The sequence below is a fragment of the Hermetia illucens genome, chromosome 1 (genome assembly GCF_905115235.1).
Source record: "Hermetia illucens chromosome 1, iHerIll2.2.curated.20191125, whole genome shotgun sequence".
In the NCBI taxonomy this organism is placed as follows: Eukaryota; Metazoa; Arthropoda; class Insecta; order Diptera; family Stratiomyidae; genus Hermetia; species Hermetia illucens.
In genome coordinates, this window is record NC_051849.1 from 51,884,590 (window position 1) to 51,911,125 (window position 26,536).

The 26,536-nt window shown below is 42.7% G+C and overlaps 2 protein-coding genes across 4 annotated transcripts in view; one reads left to right on the forward strand and one right to left on the reverse strand.

Annotated features, from left to right (window-relative positions):
• Positions 1-10,787, reverse strand: part of LOC119647116 (thiamine transporter 1-like) — a 124,330-nt gene extending 113,543 nt beyond the window's left edge. The window contains exon 1 of the mRNA XM_038047903.1: positions 10,015-10,787. The gene's annotated coding sequence lies outside the window, so the exon portion shown is untranslated. The remainder of the gene's footprint in view (positions 1-10,014) is intronic.
• LOC119647112 (potassium voltage-gated channel subfamily KQT member 2) overlaps positions 1-26,536 on the forward strand; it is a 1,176,525-nt gene that overhangs the window by 361,640 nt on the left and 788,349 nt on the right. The gene's annotated exons all lie outside the window — the stretch shown is intronic.

A 26,536-nucleotide genomic window follows, 5' to 3' on the forward strand; every position in this document is an offset into this window, starting at 1 on the left:
AATTTTTTTACGAAGTGGAATTTCAACAATGGCCTTAGTGAAGACTGACATAATTTCATTCACTTTTATCTCTCTGCTTCCTGAAAATAATTATTGTCAAAGGTATACGAGCTCGTTCCAAAAACAAAATGATAAATGATATTCGCGTTGAGGACGACTTTCATTCCAGAATGTATTTCAGTGTTTATGTGAACAGTTTGTGGAGGAAAGTTTCATTATTATTAAAGATTTATCTGAAATCTGAAATTAAGTTAGTAGAATTATTTAATGTATATTCAGCTTTTTTTTTCTAGCACCCTTGTTCTCGTACCTTGACCCCCGATGCCGAATACTCTGAGAGTATTTTGATGTATCTGCCCGACCAATGTTAAGATTTATAATTTAGGCCCCACCTATGCAAACCGTCAAATTTGACGTCAACTCCAACATTTGATTGGCAAAATTGGCCACTAATCACCCATGCAAAATACTCACCAGGACAGGCATTCATTATCTATTTGTTATTGCCACCACCGAGTCTTTCGATATGTTTATGAAAAAACTTTTCCGGTCATCAAGTGAAAATACCAATCTTCTAACGGTAACTTCTTTTAGTCTTATTTGTGATCGCAATTTGGCAAAAGAAATGGACATTTTCATTCGTCCTACATCATTTTAATGTTTTCGCTCGAACTAGATATAAATCATGAATGCTTGCTATGTCAGTCCTGGTGAACTTTGATTCAGAAACTTATCTAATGAAATTTATATTTTCCACTACTATCGAAGTGTTCTTTCCATGAAGACTGTCCTTTATATGAACGTAAAGAAAGACTTATATACGTAGGTATACCTAACCATGTTCCTGGCGAATAATTCTGTGGATTTCAACAAGAAAGATACATATCAGATGTTGACAACTATAACAGATTTGTCTGGACTTTTTTCTCGAATGGACACAAGACTTCAGATATATCACAATTGAAGGAGGAAGGGTTTATGCATGTGTCCAAGTAGAACTCAGTTATTCTACTCCTTTCCGAAAGAAAGAAGAGCCAAGTGACTACCGGAATAAAAGTATGAACAAATAATTTACTTGTTGTGATTCTGTATATACCTCAAGCTACGGAATGAGCCGTCAAAAAGCGAAATAAATGAATAGGTGAAATCTGTTTTCGCAATTTCATGTGTACATCATGGGCAGGGAAGGTTTCGGTTATTTGAGGTAAACTCGAATTTAGAGCAAAACGTCATGCTTTTTATTCAGAAGCTTGCAGGGACGAAATTTATACTTTGAAAGTAAAAGTGTGTTTTCGGTGCCAATATGTATTTTATCGTAGGCGAAATTCCACAATCGCTTTGCTGTCGATCATTTTGAAATAGTGTATTGCATAGTGGTGGCATACCACCCTTCTTCAATACATGACCTGCCCACTGTCATTTCTGCCTTCAGTTCAGTACTTCCACGAATATATAGCCCGGACGCCAACGAAGTTCTTCGTTTGATATTGTCTCAGGCCAGAATATTCCGATAACAAGAAGAAAACTGGAAAGCACAAAAGGGACATTGGCATGGAACACAACGCCGGTAATACCCAGATACACGCTGGTTTACAGTGTCAACACTTTTGTTTCTCCTTAACCGACCACACTACAGACCCCTAGGCGAACATCGGCCTATCGACATGAATGCTCATATATGCAAAAGGGGGGTGTAATTTTCTTCACCGAATATAATAATGTAGGGTATCAAATGAAAGATATCGGTTAGTACTTTCCAGAACTGGTCTTACTTTTGACATTTGATGGGAAGGTGGAGATTGCGGGGGGTCGAAATTAATCATTTATTTAACGGGGCCATTCTCAGAAACTGTCCAACCAAAAAATCTGAAACTATATGGTGGCTAGGCTCCGAAATACCTTCTATACTGATATCCCTTCAAATAAAGTTCATAATAGTATATTACTATAATTTCCAGTAATTGGCTGCGGAACCTTCCTTAAGTTCATCCTAGCACCGAAATTTTTGAGTAATGTAGGCTATAATATAGATCTTGATCCTACCAAGTTTGGTGGAAATCGCACTACTACTAACAAAGTTATAATAAGTCAAATTTAAGACTTTGAATGTTAACATTACGCCAAAGTGGATATTCTCACATGATATACGTGCTAGATTCTAATGGCACAAATGCACACTTAAATTGCTTTATAAAAGAAATATACAAAACCTTTCATACCTGAAGTGCCCAGGTTCCGGTTTCTCGACTTGTTTATGTATATATTTTTATGCATTTCATGCTTATTGATAAACTGCGTTTTTTATTGCAACGGAGGATTGATGTCTGAACTTTTCGTGCTCAATTGCAGAATTATGAATTTTTGCAAATCCTAGCAAATACTAAATTAAATAAAAATCGAGTGAAGGATAGACCAAATACCAGTCTTAGTTCGTACACTAAACAGGTAGCTAGATTTTAGCCCACTGCATATTGTACAAATACATTTGCAACCACTTATTTCGGTTGTACTATATATGATGTAAAAAATTTATAAAGTACTATCTTTTAGTCGAGGTTCTTCTTTTATTTGTTTTAAGAGCAACCACGACGTACAGGGTAAAACCTAGATGAGCCTGGGGCTACTCGTATAAATATATAAGTTAGAGAAGCTAACAAAAATAATAAGCAGTACATTTACTACACTTTGGGAAATAGGTCCCAAGGTTCATGGAGGCAGTACATATCAGTCCGCATCGCCCATAAGCTGTCAGAGCCCGTCCTCTTCTTCACCTCTTTATGTTTATTCCGATTACGTTACGATGTGAGTCAGTCCCACTTTGGGCGCCAGCTCCGTTACGATGAGAGTTGGCGTTCCATTACTTTGGCATAAACACAGTCGCCAAGGCTGTCAATCAACCAACCTTCTGTAACAGGTTTGGCAATCGTGAGCACCGGCTGTTCGACATAATATATGGAACCGGCCGACACGTGCTGTGGTTAACCCGAATGCTAGTAGTTTGCCGAGTTGAGAGCCGGGACACTCGGGGTAAACTACTCGAAGAGAGGCGTGAAGTATCTAGACTGGTTGATATCACCAACATTTTCTTTACCAAAGAAGCTAAACTGCTGAACGGCCTAATAAGGGTGGAGACAAAATTACAAAAACCTAACGCACGCGGGATGGACGGGGGAGGACTAGCTCTGAGTCGATTCTTGCACCTACAGGACGAGTGGTTCCCGTGTTTCTTTCTTCTTCATGGGGCGGATGATCCTTTGACTGTCCACCCCAACCTAATTGCTTATCCCCTGCTGCATCAAACTATCGAACTCCCAACCATTGAACCAACCAACCAACAACGCATCGGATAGGAACTGACCGACTGACTTCTGGAATGTGCGCATGCTGCTCTACAACGGTAGCAAGGATCCCCGGAATGCTCAATTCCTACATCTCGAAAGGAAATTCCAGCAATATAAGATGGACTAAGGGAAAACAGATGGTAGCACTCTGGAGATTAATCCTCCGAATCTGGTATCGGGTTGATTTAAAAGCCTCGCTTTTAATAAAACAAAATGATGCAACCGATCACGACGAGCCGAACTCGCTTGTGAAAAAAAAGAATATTATATTATGATACAAAATGTCACGTGTTGTACCGCGGTATCTTGTAGCCGATATTATTTCTTCTTGTTATTGGTGACGTTCTTTATGCTGTCTTGTCCGGAAGACGTGGAGGAAATCAATGGACGATGATGTCTTTCTTCAAACACCTCGACATGTTCATAATATCTGTTTGCCCTCTCGCCTGGTCATGTATCTTTGCCAAATGGATCTGGATATTGAAGGAGAGGCAAGTGGAGTTGGACCGAAGATAAACACCAACGAAACCAAGGTTCTTAACTAGTCCAGTTCGCCATTAAGTGGATGGCGGGCTTTTCACGAATGGTTTTTCGAAAACTTTGGAACTGTTGTGAAAGATCATTATATCATCTCAAAGTACAGCGGAGGTCCCAAGATGGCTGCACGGGGATACTTCTGGAGAAGTATATTACATCCCATACCTGACTATATTGCGGCAAAACGCCATGTGCACGAAGTTACGGAATGTATTTAACGCATCGAGCCCGTCCTCAAACGGGATCAGTCTCAATGAAATAATTTATCACGGTCCGAAATTGCAGGACCATATATTCGACATCGTGACAAGAATACGCAAGTTCAAATTTATCTTTTCTAGTGATATTACTAAAATGTACAGATACAGAATAAGTTTAGGATTTTAAGGAGAGCAAGCAGCGAGGAGCCGTTGATGAAGTACTTCCTGATCGTTACTTATGGCGTGGATTGCGCCACTTGGCAGACTATCCGAACCCTTCATCAGGCGGGAGAAGATAATACCAAGGATAAAGAGATTCAGTGGATTATCAAATGCGCTTTTTATATGGATGACCTTTTATATGGGGCAAATAGTTTGGATAAGACTCAAGACACTGTTAGAAAACTGTCAGAAACTTTAGAGAAGGTGACATTTCCTCTAACAAAATAGGCATCCAATAACCATGAGGTTCTACGGGATGTTGACGAAAACAAGCGAATTGAGTCATACATAAAACTCGAGAAGTCAGAAGGCAGTATTAGAATCCTAGGGTAGCATTATAGCCCTAAAAGAATCGTTTTCGTTATAGAATCAACCTTTGTGAGAAAATCGTGTACATCAAACGAAAGGTATTGAATCTAGTGGCCAGCATATACGATCCGATCGGTTAAAGCTGAGCATCGAGAGTCAGTGGTTGGGGATCATTTCAGGTGAAAGCTTCAAATCTGCGGACACGAAAAACAAACCGTATTTGTATGTATGGCTACTACATAAGATCTGTTTAAATATTACGACGAATGCATATCTTGCGGCTTTCCAGCGATTCGTGTGTAGGAGAGGTCAACCTAAGACGATTCGTGCCGACAACGCCACAGATTTAATGAGAGCCTCGGAAGTGCTCCGGGAAGAGTAGCGGAAGGTTGTGCAGGGCCCATAAGCCAGAGGCAGATTATATGGAATCACAACTCCCCTAGAGCCAGTCATTATGCATGGTTATTTGAGGCCGCTATAGGCAATTTGAAACGGTATATCAAACAAATGGCCTCTACTCTTTAACTTATCTTGTAAATATTTTTTTACCGCCCTTTGTACTTGGGAGGTAATACTCAACAGCAGACCGTTGTACCCTTTGGTGGACAAGAGAAATAATTTGTGGTGTTGACTTCCGCTTATTTTCTGATTCAAATAAGCTTATTATCTCCCCGATGGGCATCGAGAGAATGCGCGAAAATCTGCCAGCTACAAACAAAGTGGCTCCAAATTAAGCAGGTTCAAAGGCATTTTTTGGGAAGCTACCTTCAGAGGGACAACTCGATCTAAAACAGCAGCCCCCAGAAGTGTCTCATGTTCCTCACCAGCTTCAAACACGAGCCAGAACTAGAGCGCATCAATTCTCATTATCACATGCTCCGATGTTGCTATGTATTGCAAGACAGCAAGGTCTGCGCTGGCTTAGTGGAACCAATGTTAGAGTCCAAGGTGGTTGAAATTGGAGACGTCTGTGAACTTCAGGTCGGACCGGATAAGTTCTTCAAGATTTACGAGAGATTAGTAAAAGAGGAGACACGAAGCTATTGTAATAATTTGAAATTTTCAGTTGAGGTACTAACTAGCGATATTATCAGAGAATTAATCGAATTATACAAAGTTAAGCGAATCCGACGGGCTCCGTTCGCACTTGCCTCCTGAAGCTAGAAGCCAAGTATTTCACCGGGTTAGCCACAACAGGAACCGTAAGGTATTTGAGCTATCGGAATATAGTCATTCGTAACGAGTTATAATCAATGAAGCGTCATCAAGCAAGGATTGCTGCTCTGGCACTGAACATAACAAACCTCGAATTTCACCAAGTGGAAGGGCAAATCAATAAAGTAATGGAGCAATAAGGGGAATCTATGCTTCGGCAGGAAATTATGCGATTTTCAACGGGTTTCAAAAGTTTGTATTGTTTGTTTGAACATTGTTGAAAATTTGAAACTATGTGACGTTCTATTAGGAAACTTATGACCCGAGTAGTGAAAGCACCTGGATGTAGTAACGTACCAAAATATTGTTGAACTGACTCGACAGTTGTATTGGCGTGGATACAATCACCTGCAGCCAAGTGGAAGGTTTACTTTGCACACCGTGTGAGCATCATTTAACGAGAAAGCTCTGTCAAAAACTAGAATCATGTCGCGACGAAGAAAAATCCAGTTGACTTAGCTATGAGGCGCTGTTCTATTGTGTACGGACAATGATGGTTGATATGCCACACTATTCAATAGTCAAAACCGATGAAATTACCAAATTACAATATAGAAGAACGCTCCGTCACTATTACACAAAACAACACTAAGCCAGACATTTTCAGGCACTATCCAAGCTTTACGAGAGTGCTAGAAATCCCACGTTTAAATGACGCATCTTCCTCACGTCACAAGAGATGAAAATTGCGTACGACAGGTGTATCCAGCTAGAACAACAATGCACATTTGGCGCAGAGGTACATCCACTTCGATAATACAGGCCAATATCTTCTTTTAGGCCTTTGTAGCTACTTGCACCCTGGGCCAATACCGAAGGTATCCTCAGGATAGGCGGAAGAATACACAATGCATTAGTTGCAAAAGAAATTAAAAATCCTGTGATTCTACAAAAAGGGGCATTAGTAAAGTTATTAACTCAAAAAGCTCACCTCCGAACACTACATGGGGGTGTACAAACAATTTTGATCACATCACGACTGAAGTACTGGATAATAGGAGCAGATTCGCTGGTATGGAAGACTATACATGAGTGCGCAACTTGTTTTAAAAAGATCAGGAAACCCAGAGAACAATGAATGGGAGTCCTGCCTCCGGCGCCAGTTTGATTGAAAAAACCCTTCATGGAAACGGGGATTGATTACGCCGATCCCATCACTATAAAATGGAATAGAAAGCGTGGAGCTAAAACCACTAAGCCTTACGTAGTAATCTTTGTATCTACGGCAACGAAAGCATTTCATTTAGAGTTTGCGTTAGATTGACGTAGAGCGGAAATTTATACCTCCCAACAGCCCCTACTTTGGCAGACTCTGGGAAGCCGGTATGAAGTCGATGAAGCGTCATCTCTACATAACGATGTGACAACAACTCTTAAATGTAGAAGAATTTAACACATTGTTGGCGCAAATTGGAGCTTGTTTGAATTCACAGTCACTTAAGAAATCAGTAGTGATTCAATAGATCCTTTAGCTTTAACTTATTATATTATATTAAATTATTATAATGAGGTAGAAATTAGTACAATCCATGAAGCATTCATTCTGGCACCAATGGAGTCAAGAGTATTTGCATCGGCTTCAACTGAGGTCGAAGTGGCTAAAATAAAGAGACAATCCTAAGTTAGGAGAATTTGTGCTAGTTAAGACAGATCACACAGACCTTCCATGCAGTGACCACCAGCAAGAGTATTGACCCTACACCCTAGTGTTATCCATGCCGTAACACTCGATCTACACGATATTACTACATGGTAACATTACAGCGATCGCTAGCGAAGGTTTGCAGCTTAGCGTTTAGTACAGAACTGGAGAATGAATTAAAGTACCATTAACACCGTGCTTTCTGGCGGCATCACAAAGTTTTTGGAATGGTGCAAGATCAAAAGCGCATTCAATGTTCACGAGCACCCGCGAACTTACCTTTCAAACTTGCGTTCTCTATCTGAGGAATCAAAGAATTGAAGAGCAGACTGACAAGGCTTGGTTTTCATTCAGCGGGTAAGTCCTTAGCACTGTCACGCGAATGTAACATTCAACTAATCATTTCAGCGAAAATGATGCTAAACTAGTTTGCATCAAATTCTTTGGGTTTGAATAATCATTGCTTGCAGGATTCGGAATGAAGACTGCCTTAACTATCTGACACGAGGTAGGTAGAAAAACATGCAAAAATATTTTCCGGAAAGCTGTTTGGTCGCTCTATATCTTATTTTAACATTGCTAGCTAGATTTCATTTATGCCAGATACTTTGAAATGCTGTTTCAATTTCCGGATTTTGTATTGAATAGTTCACAAAGATTGCAGGTTGATTTTCTGAGTTACAGTCTGCACTATGAAACTGTTTTATCGCAACTGCATCGCTTACAGTTTTTCTTGTTTCTCGTAAAAGGCGACTAAAAGAAATAGAAATTTGTACGCTAATCTCTGCAATTTTTGAATTTGGCGTACCGCTACCGAAATGTCAACAACACATCAAATAGGGACTGATCTCAGACCGAAGATCGTTGGTTATCGAAAACAGATTGTGGTTGGACTCTGGAATGTGCACATGCTCCTCGACAGCTGTAGTGAGGGTCCTAAGAATGCTCGCTTCCCCAACTTGATCGGGAATTCCAATTATATAAGCTGCAAATTGGCTGGACCAACGAACCTGGATGTTACCGTACACATTAACAGCGCTAGATATGCTTTCGCTGCCTTGTCTTTAATTTGAAAATGCAGTTATCTCAACACCAAGTTGTCACTGTTCTGTGAAAGTGTCTTTTTGTGTGTCTATAAGAGGATCACACATGGAAGGTGACCGCCACTGTTACGAAAAACCTTCTAGCCTTCGTCAACATCTATCTGCGTCGTATCTGGCCTGATGCTATTACAGATAAAGAACTCAAGATGGCTGACGAGTAAGTGGCCCCAAGGTTGTTTGGTGCAGAACAGTAGAGAAGGAATGCAGGCATCCCAGCAAATCGTGGGGGAAGCTGAACGGCATTTCAGGCAATGGCACGTAGGTGTGGTTGACGTGCTATACGCCACCAAGGGGTAAATGCCAACCATATATAGGAATACTTTGTGGACCACCAAAACGATTGATTCGAAAATTTCGGAAGGAAAGTATCCAATAAATGCCGCTTTTAAATAAATTCTTAGTTGATGAATGTTTGAGCATTGAGGTCAGAGTGGAACTGGCTCTTAACTTGAACCAATACTAGATAATTTGTAACTGTGACAATCATCTGTTCAGCAGAGAAGATGTAGTAAAACTCGATACAGTCATCGCTGTTGCCAGTGGCAATACGTTCCTCTCAACAAATGGGAAAATTCAAGCCGATCCTAACTTTCCTCATCATTCCCAATCCCTATCCGTCCCTTCACTTTGAATCATAAGCCCGCTTTAAAATAAATATAAATATGATTTCCCTCTAGTAAATGATAAACACAGGTGAATCAGAAAGCTTTCCGTCTAACTATTTCATCATCATCAACGGCGCAACAACCGGTATCCGGTCTAGGCCTGCCTTAATAAGGAACTCCAGACATCCCGGTTTTGGCCAAGGTCCACCAATTCGATATCCCTAAAAGCTGTCTCGCGTCCTGACCTACGCCATCGCTCCATCTTAGGCAGGGTCTGCCTCGTCTTCTTTTTCTACCATAGATATTGCCCTTATAGACTTTCCGGGTGGGATCATCCTCATCCATACGGATTAAGTGACCCACCCACCGTAACCTATTGAGCCGGATTTTATCCACAACCGGACGGTCATGGTATCGCTCATAGATTTCGTCATTGTGTAGGCTAACTATTTCGCTTAAATAAATTTTAATATCCACGTTCACCGCGAATTTTCGATTTTAAGTGTGATGTCCTCGAGTTTCTCTATAATTTTCGAAAGGTGATCAAATAAATTTCATAAGCTTATCCGCTAGATTACCGGTCATCTTAAAAGTTGAAAATACTACATATGATGAGTAATGCTGTTGAGTTTCGCTAATTTGCTTCACATTTAAGCAGAGTTTATTTCAACGAAATTCCGTGCAATGTAATCATGCTTTGGAATTTACGAACTTTCTACGTTCATTTCACTAAAAACCCGTTTTCTTGGGGTCAAACTCAGAATACCAAACTTTCAAAACAGGGAAAATTCCGAAGTTGGGTTTGTATCTTATTAATTTCGAATAATGCTGTTTACTTACTGCTGATAGTTGCCAGTGGAATTAAGTTGTCACAGATATGTTTCGTGTTCCCGATAACATATATCATGAATTGAACTTATTGGCAGTTTAATTCCACATAAAACTTAATTGATAGCAATTTCGACACAAAACAATCAACATTAATTGCTTGCACATTACTAGTTGCCACACTCTTTAATTTGCACCCACAATATCATCATAGACACGCGTTTATGGTCGTTATTCAGCATTGATTCAGGAAGCACATTATACTTTGATTGTTTGCAAATATTCAATTATGTATCAATTACGATTACGATTGCGACACTGTTGATATCCGCAATATTAATTCACCCCGGAAAATGGCAATATCACAGAATTATCACTTGATTAAAATGCTATCATTGCATATTCCGCATATGCAAATACTCGGAAAATTGCAGGCGTAAGCAATGCTAAGTTGATGTAATCCCCGCCGAATTACAATTGCACTCTTATCACCGAAATCTGACGGTCATGTTGCCCGGTGCGGCGAAATGCACAAAATTCAACTGAACTTATCACGCGGCCATTAAGCAGAAAAGCTAAATTTAAGTCTCGTCACTATTCCCGCATGTGCTCGACACGCCAGAAATAGCAGAACGCGAATGAATACAATAGAAAATCTTAAATCTTTAAGATACTCAGTCTCTGAGCAACTGATTGCCGGCACCGAAGCAATAAGGGGTTTATTGAGTAATTGTGCACGTTCTCAGGGGAAATATTGTCTGAAGGACGTGTAGAGATCAATGGAGTCTTGATTTCTCAATGTCTGCTAGAACAGCAGTTTCCAAATTATCTTGACTTTAATCAGAAACCATAAAGAAGTTTACGGCGAAGATCTATGACCAAAAGTCATGACGTGCAACCGATAAAAATCGACATAGATTTAGTTGTTAATCAGGTTTTCAGCTGAGTGTAAACATGTCCAAAATATGCACAATCACCCAGATTTCCAGAGAGTATTGCTCAGAAATTCAGCTAGAAACCTGGACTTTCCTTACGTGCGAGTATCTAATAACGCCACATTCGTCACTTGTTGTTTCTAAAAGTGTAGCTTATGTAGCTTTCCTACAAAAAACAGTTTACATCGGAGCATGAGAGATAGCTTGAATTTTTAATTGAGCGTCTTTATGATGCCAATCAAGTCGTAACCATGAATTTCGTTGACATTATTTAATTGTTCTTCGTTTTCACTCTGAGCTCAATTTATGTAATATTTGATTTTGACATTGTAAATCAATTGACCGTATATGGCATAGTGTTTTCAACACACTCTCAAAAAATCAAAATAGGATAAGATGTTTGGAATGATCGACACGAAAGATGCTTTCCGGAAAAAGGAATAACTATAATAACGGCGAAAAATGACAGCATTGAGGTAGAATCTCAGACGAACTTAAAGTGCAAAGTAGAGTTCACCAGAGTGGCATCTAGTCACCAATAATTTTATTCTCGTTATCGGTGACGTTCTTCATACCACCTTGGCTGGGGGACGAGGAGGGGTTCAATGAACCATATCATTTTTTCTGACATCTCGAGCACCAAACTCTAAATCCGCTTTCCTCGTTTGGTGGAAAATTTGAAAATGCAACTGTCTCAATACTAACACCAAGTTGAAGCTTTCCGCACTATTCTCTCTGTGCTATCACATGGGAACAGTACTTGGAAAACGATAAACTCGAAAGCTTGAAGCTTTCATCAATTCATGTCCGCATCGTCTCGTCGTGGTATTTCAACCTAAGATAATAAATAATGAAGGACATGATCGGCGTAGGAATCAGGTACCCTAGGACAACTCTATTGCTTGATATGCCATGTAATTGAACTTACTATCCCCAGATGGTCGACCAGTATGTCGCTCCAGAACAACGTAAAATAATTAAGGAGGAAGGCAAGCTTCTCGGAAAATCGAGAGATGAACTCCATTGCAGGGAACCGATACGCATAGGAACGTTTAACGCGCCATCTATTACGTAGGCGCTTATCGTCTAATACGCATGAGAAAATGGTAGTTTTTAATACGAATTATTCCTAGTAATCAACTGAGAACACAAAAGCCTAAAAAGTTGTCAAAGAGGAGTACGAGTGTTCCAACAAGTGCCTTCCAGATACATCTTCTACTTATATGAGAAGAGACAAAAGAACAATATCGGTAATGTGTGATACAAGGACAGGTTTGAACCAGCAACTAATTACCTGGTACACTGATCGATCCCGGAGTCAAAAGAAAACGGATTTTGAACCAATGAGTGTTCAAGCTAGTATTTATGTATATTCCAGAAATATATGCAATACATAGGGGATTTAAAAGCCTCGCGATTGCATCCAAATCGGGTAATTGATAGAGTCAAATGGCGAAAGCGATCACGACGAGCCGACCCCGCTTGTAAACTGGACGAAGATTGGAGAAAAAAAACAAGATAGATGTGCCTCCTTTAACCTCGAAAAAAACTATAGCGGGCAGAACGTTGCTAACATTCTAACCGATGGTACTTAACTCCAACCAGGTGAATTTGAAGCTGGGATGAGAATGGCATAGCAGACTAAACATGCTCGGCTCGCTCAAAAAGGTCTGGATACTCTGCGTTTCGGACCACGTTGGGCTAGAAAGCGATGAGGCAGCGGACGAGCTGGCCAGGAAAAAAGCAGAAACAACGCTACACGGACCAGTGCTCTTCTCTGCAATCTGAAATGGGTTCATGGCTACGACGCTGAAAAATGACAAGGAGCGAATGAAGTAACCGTACTTGGCGAATCTACCAAGAATGGAAAAGTCCAGGGTGCGTTTGGGGGATACAAACCCAATCACCCGAAAGATTGTTTAAATCTGATCAAGAAGAGCCTCCGGATCATGGTAGGAACATTCACTGGGGATGATGCTATGGATATAGATTCTGTGATGAGAGTGCTGAAACTTCTATGCTTGGTCTGGGATAGTGTCCGGCACTTATGGAAATTGAGTTAAGGCAAGAATACCTAATATCAGATGCCAGAGTGTAATATTTGAAACTAAGAGATATAATAAAATTCCTGTCGATAATAGACTTGAGCGACATACTATAGTTAATAGATATTGTTACGAGTGTTTTGCCAACATTTTGGCAGCTGACGATGCTTGTGTTGTAAACTGCTCCGAAGAAAAGCTCTTATAGGAAATATCCCTTGGTGCATAGATTGCAGATTGCAAGCACGTAAAATGATGTATTTGCAAATTTCCATGTAGGTATCGCCGGTCAATGATTTCTGGGTGTCTTACGTTCACATAACAATTTCTATAACATTACGATCGATGTGGAGTTGCTGTTCATTGCGATGGTTCACGTGTATAAACATTAGATCCATCGAAATCAATTCTGCCCCGCAGCTGATACGTAGGATCACTAGATCTCTAGATGTGGCTAGCGAAGTCGTCCGGGTTCTTGGAGTGGGTATTGGTCTTACTTTTCGTTGCCCACACATAAGCGCTCGACTTTTCCGGGGTAGTATCATGGCGGTGAGGATTTCTATGCCTATCTTTAGGAACGCAACACGATGTTATCAAGTTGGGAATGGTGTATTTTATCTGGTAGTTCTAGCCGCTATTGCCTAATCTCGTTCGCTAGCTGGCGAATTTTTTCTGGGTGTATATACTCATGTCAATTGGTATTAACCTTGAATAGGAGATGTTCAGGCTGTTGGAGTAAACTCGATATGCCTGTAGAGTCATGCGGTCTTGCTTTGCGATACATCCTAACTCAAGTTCTAAAACACTTGCTTCTTCTATCGATTGATTTGAAGAGCCGGGACATAATATATTGAAAGGCGATTCCTCGATCATGGCGTACTTGCATTTGTTAGTTATTGGGACCTCTATCCAGGCAAAGTTGGTTATAACTGGTTCCATTTAGCAAGACTCTAGTTTCGAGATATCCTTTAGCAGGTCGATTTCACATTTGAGAATGGGCGTATAGGTAAGATGAGTTAGGTATGATTATTAGTATTTCGACGAAGCTATAGCTTCTGAGCACTCAGGCCGTGTACTAGACACCCCTACCGAACGGAATATCCCGGATTCATTAATGTATCGCAAGATTTTCGTTAGTGGATGTGATGCTACCCGTCCCATCTAGAGAACATCGACACCGAAGGCGGGGCGGGGCATTCACATAGGAAATGCTCCGTGGATTCCGCTTCCTCATTACAGGAGGGAAATCACTGACGTATCACCTTGAATAATTCCTATTCTGAACATATGTCCAGCTAGTGAATTATAGCCTGTCACAATGCCCACAATACTCCTGCTTTTCAACAGGATGAACTGTACGGTAGGCATGTTCGGTTCTGACTGGAAAAGTCTTTTGTATTTAGCAGTATTTAGGCTCTGCCAACTGTCATTGTGGGAAGCTTGTTCCAATTTTTTGAGGACAGCTGTGGCCAATGCTACTGATACTCCAATTGCTGGCTCCGGTCCCGGCATTAGGGAGATTGACCCCTTTTTCGCTAAAGCATCTGAGATTTCATTTCCCTCTACATCACAGTGACCAGGTACCCAGAGTAGTTTCACCGTATTGACTAGAGACAGAGATACAACAGTTTCTGCATTTCTGTACGATTTTCGAGGTAATCAAAGACCCACTTAACGCCCTCAATGCAGCCTGGCTACCACTGTAGATCGCGATGCGCCTGCCCTTCAACCGCTCGCCAATGATCCCTGGTGATTATTCGATAACATATCTAGTATTGCGTTTTGTGTTTTCTCTATGCTGCCCATAAAGTTCATGCTCTAAATTGACCGGGATGAAAAGAGCTATTGAAGCTGAAATTGATGGAGAGTCAATTGCATCGTTAACCCGGTTCGCGACTTCTCCTGCACGCTTCTCAAGAACCTTGTATCATTAATCTATTGTTTCCTGGTTTCCCTTAATAAAAATACTGTCGCATCCAATATGGATGTGTGGTTTTTGAAGAGTGAAAACCAAATTATTGTTTTTGTAGATATCGTTAATTTTTTCCGACATTTTATTAGCGTAGTTTCAATCGAGCATGGCAAATAGCGAGCTAGCGACTGTCCCCACGAAGTTGGAAAGACCTCATTTCAATTTCCCAGTCCATTCTTTCGTAACAAATAACTCGTTTTCTTCGGCGAATACCTTCCCACCGTTTCCTTCTTTCTTTATCGAGGATCGAAGACAGACGTATCTTGCGCCACTACGCCTTCCTGATGGCTATGGTTTCTGCACTGTCTGGTTTCTTCAAGGTAAGTCGTTCTTTCCTCCGTGTTCTAAGCTGGTGGCTTAAGTATCGGTGCCAATCTAATTACACGTTTCGAAATACCCGACTATGTGCGTATTTCTGCCAGCCTTGCTAAATCGTCTTCGCCGTAATGTATTTTGATAATTCTTCCCAGAGGCCTGTTCATGATGGTGGTATTGTCTTGATAATTACGATGGTATTTTTTTCAAAATTTTATTTTCCATTTGTTGTTATCCTGAAGTTTCGTTAAGTATTGTGGGACCAACGTTTCTAGAATTCCTTCTTGATATGGGACACCAGTTTCCATTGTGTGTTGGGGTCCCCGCTTGTTGTCCTCGCATGTGGATGGGTACTTGATTTCAATAGCTCACCGATGAGAAAATGTCCTGGCGTTAAGGCAGCCGGATCTTTCAATTTTTTCCTAAAGCGCAATTTGATCGATTTGACAGCTGCCTCCCATAAATCTCCAAAATGTGGTGCTTTTGCGGGGATGAAATGCAAAATATTCTGTCCAGCGCTGCATTCCTTGAAAATTCTGTCCTTTGCGTCTTGAGAATATATCGTTAACATTAGTTCATTCAGTTATCATTTTTCTGCCACGAAATTAGTAGCATTATCACAGTAAAGGGTCTGGCAATGTCCACGTCGTCCGACCGTTTGAGTGCCCCAAGGAAAGCATCAGTAGACAAGCCGCTTGAAGTACTAAGACTTCAAGACGACTTCCTCGTGAGTGATAATGAATTCAGATAGGCCGACAGAAAACCACTCCTTAGTTGATGAACAGGCGTGCTGATTGCACTCGGTATGGTGGTAAATTGCCCATTATCTGCACACACATCCTTTGCTTGACTTTTGTGCAATAGGTGCACTGTTGTAAGATCGACCGCGCTATATTTTTTCCTTTAATAGGCCAAAATCGTTGCTTTGTGATTGCTTGTAGCCCTTCAACAATCTTACAATGTTTCCCCTCGAACGAAGGATTGGATGCTAGGAGCATCTTCCTCCCACTCATAATAATCCATCTTCGTCATATAATACCGCGATTTCGAGCAGAGCACTTTTCTTGAATATATCCGAGTGCCTTTTAAAGGTTAAATTTTACCATTCTTGTTTCTTAGAAATTTTATGAATGGTTCCCCTCGTACATTTCGAATTCAACATTGTAATTATGGGGTTAACTGATTTGGTCTATATTTAAAGTTTCTGCTAGCTTATGTGTGGCTTCAAGATCGAAGACCATAATGACCCCTGACCATGCAACATCACGAAGTTTTTCTGGGGATGTGCCCTAGGCAGCCAATTGAGTCCCAGATTCTTTATTGATTCTTCATCGTTGCTGTCATTGGGGCATACCTATAAATCTACGAGTGTAATTGCATGTAACAGAGCTTTATGGTTAGAAATTCATTTCCTAAGGTTAAAGCCCCCCTTTTGCTGGATTGTCACTACTTGATTTTTAATTTTCTTGGCCATTGCAAGACTGCTGGTGCCACTCATTAACACATCCATATAAAAATCTCGTCGAAGAGTTTCAAAGCCCAACAGATAGCTTGTTCCGAAGGCGTCCCGTACCTAAATATGTCGTTGATGAAATTCCATATGCCACCGTTCAAAGTTCGTAGCATTTTAAAGGCAGGATCTCTTCTCCACCAAATAAAATGGAATCTTTTGTCTTTTTCCGTAAGTTGAATTTGCTGGTGCATCATCTGGATGTCCGCTTTGAATTCGAATCTTGCCAGTCGAAATTTAATTTCGACCCTCACTCTCCGATGCGTCTTCAGCTTTGAATGTCCTTCTCCTTGTAGGCATATTTGCTAGCGGCATATTGCTTGACTTGTGAGCGAAAATCTAAAGTCAATCGATAACTGACTGTAGTTCCATCCGATCCCTTTACGTTACCAACACTGTACTGAGGAACACGCAAAAGTCAAGTTTGTCGCTGTGATTGCTAACCGCCGCTAACGTAGCCATCTCATTTGCTGCATTTGAAGTTTCGACTCGAGCCATTTTTTCACAAGATTCTGCGTTTGGCGCCCTTCTTTATATATTGTGCAATACAAACTGACGGTTGTGACTGGCATCATTGTTCTTGGTAACTTCTTCTTCCTGTCCTCTGCATAGATATTTCCAGCGCTTCTGACGACTGAAAACAGGCTTCTAGGAATTGTAGAAACTCGGTTAGTGATTGCAACTGTTTAGGATTTTCCAGCGACTGATCGTATAACGTGAGGGTTATCCACAATCTGGGTAAACAAGTCGAAAAACTGCTGTCATTGTAAATAATCTCCATCAAATTTAGGCCGTTGTGTGGATAGTGAATCAATTGTCTCTACTATTAATCACAGTATTGCTGGGACTGTTCCCGCAGAAGAGCATTTTGAAGCACTCGTTTCAAGGCAGCCATCACTGACCGTTATCGTCTGAACTGTTTCTGCAGCCCAGATTTCTCGCCACAGATGCCCGCTGACTGCTGTTCAGTCTTGTGTTCCGTTTGAGCCTGCAGCATTCGAATGTTGTCTGCAAACTCCGCTGAGTATTTTTGAAAGGCCCGCCTCATCAGATGGTATCGCTTCGTAAAATATGGATGAGTTTGATCTTCCCCGAACTGCTCCTGTATTTTGCTGTCCCCTTGTTCGAGCAGCTTCCACAGCTCAATTAGTTTTCGCTATTACTCCCGAAAATAATTCAATGTCTCTCTCCAGGTTTCTTCCATTTTGTAGTTGGATTCGAGCGATTCTATCTACTTCCCAATCGCTTCCTGCTTCTGTGTCCACAAATCCATTTCGTCATGTTGTGGTATGAAGCGAAATCTCGGCTAGGTCCCCAAGAAATGTTACGACTGTTTTGCCATGATTTTGGCAACTGCCGATGCTTGTACCCCTGACCATCTCAAACAATGTCGAACGCCGACTCGAAATTGATAAAGAGCAAGTAAAGCGAAAATCAGAACAGCATATTTTTCCAAAATAATAATAATTGTTGGCGCAATAATCCATATTGGATCAGGGAATTGAAGTGTGTTAGAGCACTTCATTAAAGACCGTAACGGTACACTACAGTACGCTGTAGGAGGCACTGTGGTCAGTTTTACGCTTGCCCGAAATTAATACCCTAATTTGACTCAGGTACTCATTCACAGCTGAGTCGACTGGTGTCCGACATCCCTCTGCCACCAGTGAGATTTGAACCGCGAGCTACCGTTACGAAAGCAAAACGCTCTAACCACTTGAACCATCCGGACACATTGTGTGTGGTAGTCGTAAAGTATCGATGTGGTCATTCGGGTGGAAACAGGAAACCTGCCGGCTCTCTGTCGATCAAGCATTTTACTACTTTAGCTATTATTTTTGCGACGGCAGGGAGCACGCAGACACCTTTGCAGTTGTCACACTCTTCTTTGGAATCTTAATATTCATCCCCTTCTTCCACTCTCTGGAAAAGTTGCCGGTTTCCCAGAATTTCCCTACGAGTGGGAGTAGCAGATCTGCAGGTGTAGTGAAAAATAGCTGGACGAGGAAACTGTAGAGCCCAGCTGGTTCTTAAAGACTTGAAGAAAGCACACACTCGTGACATTTTTACGGGAAAATTTGCCGAAGAAACTATTAAATGTACTACCAAAAAACTTAAAAAATATCTCCGATGGCATTATTTCTTTTGGACACTAATCTTGGAATTGAAACTATCACAAATACTCATCATTAGAAGCTGTCTAGGTAACAACTGCAAGCTATTCACACCCAAAGAACATCAGAAAAGTTAGCTTCGTAGTACTTTGGTTAAAACCATTCTTCCTAAACAAAAACTAGCCTACCCGGCAACAGAAACAATAACCGGCTGCCCAAGGAGATGTACTATCACCGTGTAAGCTCCGAGAGCCGCTTATAGCACATGTATCAATGAGTTCTATATCCGAGACGAATTTTAATCTGTTTTCCATGCGGTGCTGTACCCTTGCATATTCTTTTAGGTGCATTAATTTACTTTGTACAAGTGCTAGATTTTGTTTCAGAATATTCCAGGAAGTTTAGGCCAGCTCCCCACAGCGTCTGTGGAGAATGCTTCCAGATATCTCTAGCTTACCCAGGTAGTAGTTTATCCTGACATACCGCGTTTCATGACCACTACTTACTGGAGTATAGGGCAACCACAGAGTCGGACTGTCCTTCAATTTTCCTGTATCATATTTAAGACTGTGTAAGAGATCACCTCAAAGGAGCGAGACAAACGCAAGACGAATACAGACACTCATGACGAGTAGGATTTGAACCCGGAATAGCGAGATTGAGATGTGGATACTCTATCCCCTCAACCATTGCGCCCACTATGATCCTAACCATCATCATCAACGGCACAAAAACCGGTATCCGAGCGGAACAGTTCTTGTAAGCTGAAATAAACGCTGTTGGCAGCCAATAACCGGGCGCGGATTTCATCATCAGAGCTGTTATCGGTTGTGATTTTCGACCGAATATAGGTCAACGGTCTCAAAGTTTTAGTCTCCTATCTTTATTGTTTTAGTTTGACGAGTGCGATTTTGTATTGTTGGTCGGTTGGTTTTCGGTCCTGACGTTGCCACCATGTACTTCATTTTGCCTACATTGATGTGCAGCCCAAGGTCTTGCGCCGCCTGCTCGATCTGGATGAAGGCAGTTTTGACGTGTCGGGTCATTCCTCTCATGATGTCGATATCGTCAGCATAGGCCAGTAGTTGGGTGGACTTAAAGAGGATGTCTTCGGTTGTGTTATTTTATAATGATTAAACTATTTTATAATGAATAATATAATATAATGATTAAAAAAACATACTTGGACCAAGCCGCAAAAGGAGTCGGAAAGGCTGGTTTGACGATGAATGTAAGCTAGCAACGGAACGGAAGAATGCCGCATACCGAGTAATGTTGCATTCTTAAAGAACGCGGGCACGCGCAGAGACTTATCACGAACTCCGTCGAGCGGAGAAGCGACTTCACAGACGGAAAAAGGAAGCCTGGGAGAACCAACAAGTCTGTGAACTAGAAAAGTACAGGGAGCAACCGCACCAGGCGCGGAAGTTTGACCAACAAGTCAGCAGGATGAAGCCTTATACACCTCGATGCTCATCCTGCCGAGACAAAGATTGAAATCAGATTTCCGACAGAATGGGCATATTAGAGCGATGGGTTGAGTACTTTGATGAGCTACTGAACAACCAAAACATCGGCGAGTTGGAGGTCCCGCCAACTGAAGACGACGGACAAATACTGCCACCACCAAGTTTAGGAGAAACAGTCCGTGCAATTCATCGGCTAAAAAATCATAAGTCGCCAGGAGCCGATGGAATTACAGCCGAATTGGTTAAATATGGAGGCGACCAGTTACATCAAGTGGTTCATCAACTTGTGTTCAAGGTATGGGACAGCGAATCAATGCCTGACGATTGGCAACGAGGCATAATCTGTCTCATACATAAAAAGGGAGATATCACACAGTGCAGCAATTATGGAGGTATCACGTTGCTGAGTACCGTCTGTAAGATATTCTCCACTATCTTGCTAGGCCGGATAGCCCCATACGCTCAGAGCATCATTGGCCCATACCAAAGAGGCTTCACTCTAGGCAAATCAGCAACAGATCAGATTTTCCCTCTGCGGCAGGCGATGGAAAAAGTGTTTGAATATGGTCATCAGTTGCACCATCTGTTCATCGATTTTAAAGCCGCCTATGATAGCATACCCAGGGTAAAACTATACACGGCCATGGAGAATTCGGTATCCCTACGAAATTAGTAAGACTGACTACGCTGACCCTGACCAATGTGTGAGGCCAGATAAAAGCAGCAGGATCACTCTCAAGACCATTCGACATCAACAACGGTCTACGACAAGGGGATGCGCTATCATGCGTCCTCTTTAACCTGGCCCTCGGGAAAGTGATCCGTGATGCTAAGGTAAATGCAAGAGGTACAATCCTCACCGAGACATACAAACTGCCTTCATCCAGATCGAGCAGGCGGTGATTGGCGCGAGATCTTGAGCTGCACATCAATGAAGGCAAGGCAAAATATATGGTGGCAACGTCAGCACCGAAGACAACATCAAACCGCACTGGTCAAACACGAAGAAGAATAAGGATAGGAGAATACAACTTTGAGACCGTTGATAATTTCTCTTATCTAGGGTCGAAAATCACAACCGATAACAACTACGATGATGAAATCCGCGTACGGTTGTTGTCCGCCAACAGAGCCTAGTTCAGCTTACAAAGACTGTTCCGCTCGAAACGTCTCACCATAGGGTCAAAGCTCTTACTGCATAAGACTATGACCTTGCCAGTCCTCATGTATTCCTCGGAAACTTGGGTTCTTAGCAAGAAAAATTGCGAACTCTTGACCGCGTTCGAGAAAAGAATCCTCCGAAGAATTTTTGGCCCCCTATATGAGGATGGACGATTCCGTAGCCTACACAATGACGAAATCTATGAGCGATACCATGACCGTCCAGTTGTGGATAAAATCCGGCTCAATAGGTTACGGTGGGTGGATCACTTAATCGGTATGGATGAGGATGATCCCACCCGGAAAGTCTATAAGGGCAATATCTATGGTAGAAAAAGAAGACGAGGCAGACCCTGCCTAAGATTGAGCGATGGCGTAGGTCAGGACGCGAGACAGCTTTTAGGGATATCGAATTGGTGGACCTCGGCGCAAAACCGAGATGTGTAGAGTTCCTTATTAAGGCGGGCCTAGACCGGATACCGGTTGTTGCATCGTTGATGATGATGATGATTAAAAAAAGACAAATTTAATTTTATTTTCTAAATGTCGAATAGTGAGTTTTTTATTCCTCATATACCGGTATTTCGTGGACCAGTCATCCTCTTCCTCAGTGAGTTTTTGTCTCACTGAGGAAGAGGGGAACTACACTATTCGGCATTAAAAAGTAAAATTTGTGTTTTTTTTTCATTTAAAAGAGAATGGTTCCACATGCGTTTACCTTAGCACCACGGTTTACTTTTCCCAGGGCCATGTTAAGGGGAATGCATGATAGGGCATTTCCCTTGTATTAGACCGTTGTTGATGTTGAATGGTGTCGAGACTGATCCTGCTGCTTTTATCTGGCCTCACACATTGGTTAGGGTGAGCCTAGACAATCTTATTAATTTCGTCGGGATACCGAATTCTCTCATGTTCGTGTACAGTTTTACCCTGGCTATACTGTCATAAGCAGCCTTAAAGGCAATGTAAAAAGATTTGCCTGAAGTGAAGCCTCTTTGGTATGGGCCAATGATGTTCTGAGCTGTAATGATAATTATGGAGATAGGAGATCAAGTCGATCATCCTGAGTGGCCGATAACGACCTAGAGGGCAGAGCTATCTGAAAAAGCTAAACAAATTGGCAAAATTGACCGTGAAGGTCTGCCCACAAAGATTGAAGCTCTATCAAAGTGCTCGGTGGACCCCCCCACATTCCCGAGCCTGGCTAGCACAGAGGCGTGCAAGAACGTGTCGACCGAGCCTGCTGTGTACTTATGTACACACCCTTTTCAGAGACAGAGCAGCAGATTGGTACTGGGACTATCACCAGTCTGTCGGACGAATCGAGTGGACCTCTTTTCGTGAGGCTCTTCGCCATGAGTTTAAGGATTCTCTAGATGACTGGGATATCCTTGAACTGATGAGAGAGCGCATGCAAGGCCCATCCGAAGATTTCGACAGTTATTATAAAGCTGTGCGTTTGCTAGCCAATAGGCTAGAAAACTCCTTAACGGAAGACAAGTTGGTAGAGTTGCTACGTCGTGGGCTGAGACCCGATGTTCAGAGGCAACTTCTTTATTTCCCGGCTAGTACGGTTCGCGAGCTGCGTAAATTAGTGCAGCAGAGTGAAATTTTAGAGGAGCGTCTCTCAAGCAGGCTCTCTCACCAATTACACAGCTATTCTGCTGAATCTGAAGAGGGTGTTGACATAAAGAACATCTTAGGAAATCCTCAGTCTGAGATTCAGGATCATGATTTGGACTTGGTCTGCTGGAATTGTCGGCAGATTGGACATTTGTTTGAGGACTGTTGGGAGGATCCCAAAGTCTTTTGTTTAGGTTGCGGGCGCCCTAACACTCGTAAGCCCGTTTGTCCGAACTGTCGAGTTCCAGAGCCCAGCCCCAGTCATCAGGGCGTTCCTGCATTGGACGCACGTGACTGCGCAGGCGTTGCGACAACGTCTTCCACAGTAACTCCGAAAGTTACCGTGTTGAAGCGGTCCGATAACTTAAACATGACCTACCCGGATTTGACCCCACCACCAATTGTTTCAAGGAAACCGATGCTTTCGGTTCTGAGGCCGTTACACGTAAGACTGCAACAATATCAAGCGGCCAGAGAACGGATCTTCGGAGTAGCAGAGATGGCGACGAAAAAACCGAAGCGTTCAACTCTTCGCTTACGCCACTATTGGATGCGAATAATGCGCAACCGTCGTCTTTACTACTCTGCCATTCTCACGAGTCGGCCCAATAATGATATTCGCCCGTATGCGGATGTCACAGTCTTGGGTGAGCGTGTTTCGGGACTGATTGATACCGGAGCCACTGTAAGTTGTTTAGCTTCGGATTTCGCCCGGAAAATTATTAACGACGGTCGGTACAAGTGGGAGAGATTACGCATTGATCTCAGGACAGCTGACGGGACTAGCCACTCGACAGTAGGCAGAGTGTCAGCTGACATCACGTTTCGTGATCGGACGGAATCGATGTCGTTCCTCCTTATCCCGTCGTTAACGCAAAATCTTTACCTTGGAGCTGATTTTGTGCGCAAGTTCGATCTCGCACAGGACTTATTTGTACCTTCTATTTGTTCAATCGAAAATGTTGAGAACGTCAATCAACACCAGTTGACGACACACCAGCGAGCAAGGCTCGATGCTGTCATTGGCAGTTTTCCATCTTTCGAGTCGGAGGGCTTAGGACGTACAAGTCTCACGACACACGTCATCGATGTCGGCGGTAACAAACCGATTAAACAGAGACACTTCTCAGTCTCTCCCGCCATCGAAAAGCTCCTCTACGAAGAGATTGATAGGATGCTGGCTTTGGGAGTCATCGAAGAATCGCAAAGCGCCTGGTCTTCGCCAGTTACCCTTGTGGTGAAACCTGGTAAAGTGCGACTTTGCCTTGATGCACGTAAAGTGAATAGTGTAACAGTGAAGGACGCTTATCCTTTACCTCTCATCGAGGGGATTTTCAGTCGTCTCTCGAAGGCTAGATTCATTACGAGTCTAGATCTGAAGGATGCGTTCTGGCAAATTCCTCTGGATGAGGCGTCCAAGGATAAGACTGCCTTCACCGTCCCAGGTCGGCCACTCTATCAGTTTGTGACCATGCCGTTTGGGCTCTGCAATGCACCTCAAACCGTGCAGCGACTGATGGATAAGGTTATCCCTGCCCACTTACGTCATCAAGTCTTTGTATATTTAGATGACTTGCTGCTTATTACAGAGACCTTCGACCAGCACCTGCTGCTCTTAAGCGAAGTGGCTCTCTCTATGAGACGCGCTGGCTTGACGTTGAACATCCGGAAGAGCAAGTTTTTCATGAAGGAAGTTCGATACTTGGGACACATCATCGGTAACGGGACGATTTGTACTGATCCCGACAAGGTACACGCCATCAAAGATTTTCCGCGGCCGAAAACCGTCAGGCAACTTTCATGTGTTTGGAATCCCTGAGTCGATCACATCTGATAATGGGGTACAGTTCAAATCCGTGGTTTTTAACGATCTTCTGAACCAGTATGGCATTCAACACATTTACACCGCTTTATACTCCCCGCAGGCAAACGCCTCGGAGCGAGTAAATCGCTCACTGTTGGCTGCTATACGCGCTTATATCGGTCCTGATCAAAGAGATTGGGATAACAAGTTGTCATCCATCAACTGTGCCTTGCGTTCAGCGAAACACGTCTCGATAGGGACATCACCCTATCACGTCGTTTTTGGGTAAAGCATGGTCACTCATGGGAGTACCTACGCCCTTTTACGACGCCTGAACGCCTTGCCCGATGCTTCCTTGGAGGTCTGTTCTCAGGATAAGTTTGCTATTCTGAGAGCAGAGGTTCAGGGGCGAATCCTCCAGGCAAGAGAGACACAGGAAAGAGGTTACAACTTGCGATCCCGAGCTCGTGAATTTCAGGTCGGAGATATCGTGTATAAGCGGCTCTTCAACTTAAGCAGTGCAGCAAAGCGGTACAATGTCAAATTGGATCAGAAGTTCGTGAAGGCGAAGGTCATCGGTCGAGTCGGAACGGTTCAATACGAGCTGGAGGACATGGAGGGTCGTAACCTGGGCATCGCTCACGCGAAGAACCTCACAGGCCGCGCCTCGTACAAGATCTGAGGCGGAAGAGACGGCAATCGAGACGGTGATCCGTCATGGATCTTCCCGTCCTTGATCGCGGCACTCGGGTCCGGAGACTTACGGCTCCACGCGCGCGGTCGAGCCGGTTTTTTTTTTTTATTTTCCAATTTAGCTCGCGTTCTGGTTTTCATTCGATAGGCCGTCGCGAAATCGTACTTAAAATCGAAGTTAAAATCCGGTGCGGACCCACGCATCGGAAAAGGCACGTTGTTTTAAGTAATGAAGCGTGAGGGATCAAAGCGCTCAAAGGACCCCCCCACATTCCCGAGCCTGGCTAGCACAGAGGCGTGCAAGAACGTGTCGACCGAGCACTTTGATAGAGCTTCAATCTTTGTGGGCAGACCTTCACGGTCAATTTTGCCAATTTGTTTAGCTTTTTCAGATAGCTCTGCCCTCTAGGTCGTTATCGGCCACTCAGGATGATCGACTTGATCTCCTATCTCCATAATTATCATTACAGAGCGTATGGGGCTATCCGGTCTGGCAATATAACGGAGAATATCTTATAGATGGTACTCAGCATCGTGATACCTTTATAATTGCTGCAATGCATAATATCTCCCTTTTTATGTATGAGACAGATGCCCTATTGCTAGTTGTCAGGCATTGGTTCGCTGTTCCACAACTTGAGCATAAGTTAATGAACCGCTTGGGTAAATTGTTCGTCTTCATATTTAACCAATTAGGCTGTAATTCCATTGGCTCCTGATCCTAAGGTTCGTATTAAAGAGGGCGAATGCTTGGATTCATATTGCCTTTTGAGCCCTCTCGGCTATTTCATTCCTGTTGTGATCGCCTTGTACGGTTTCCTCAAACGTTTCTCGTCTTTGACCACGAAGCAACTCCTCGACTCGTTTGCTTGGGACGTTTCGAACTATTCCCCGTA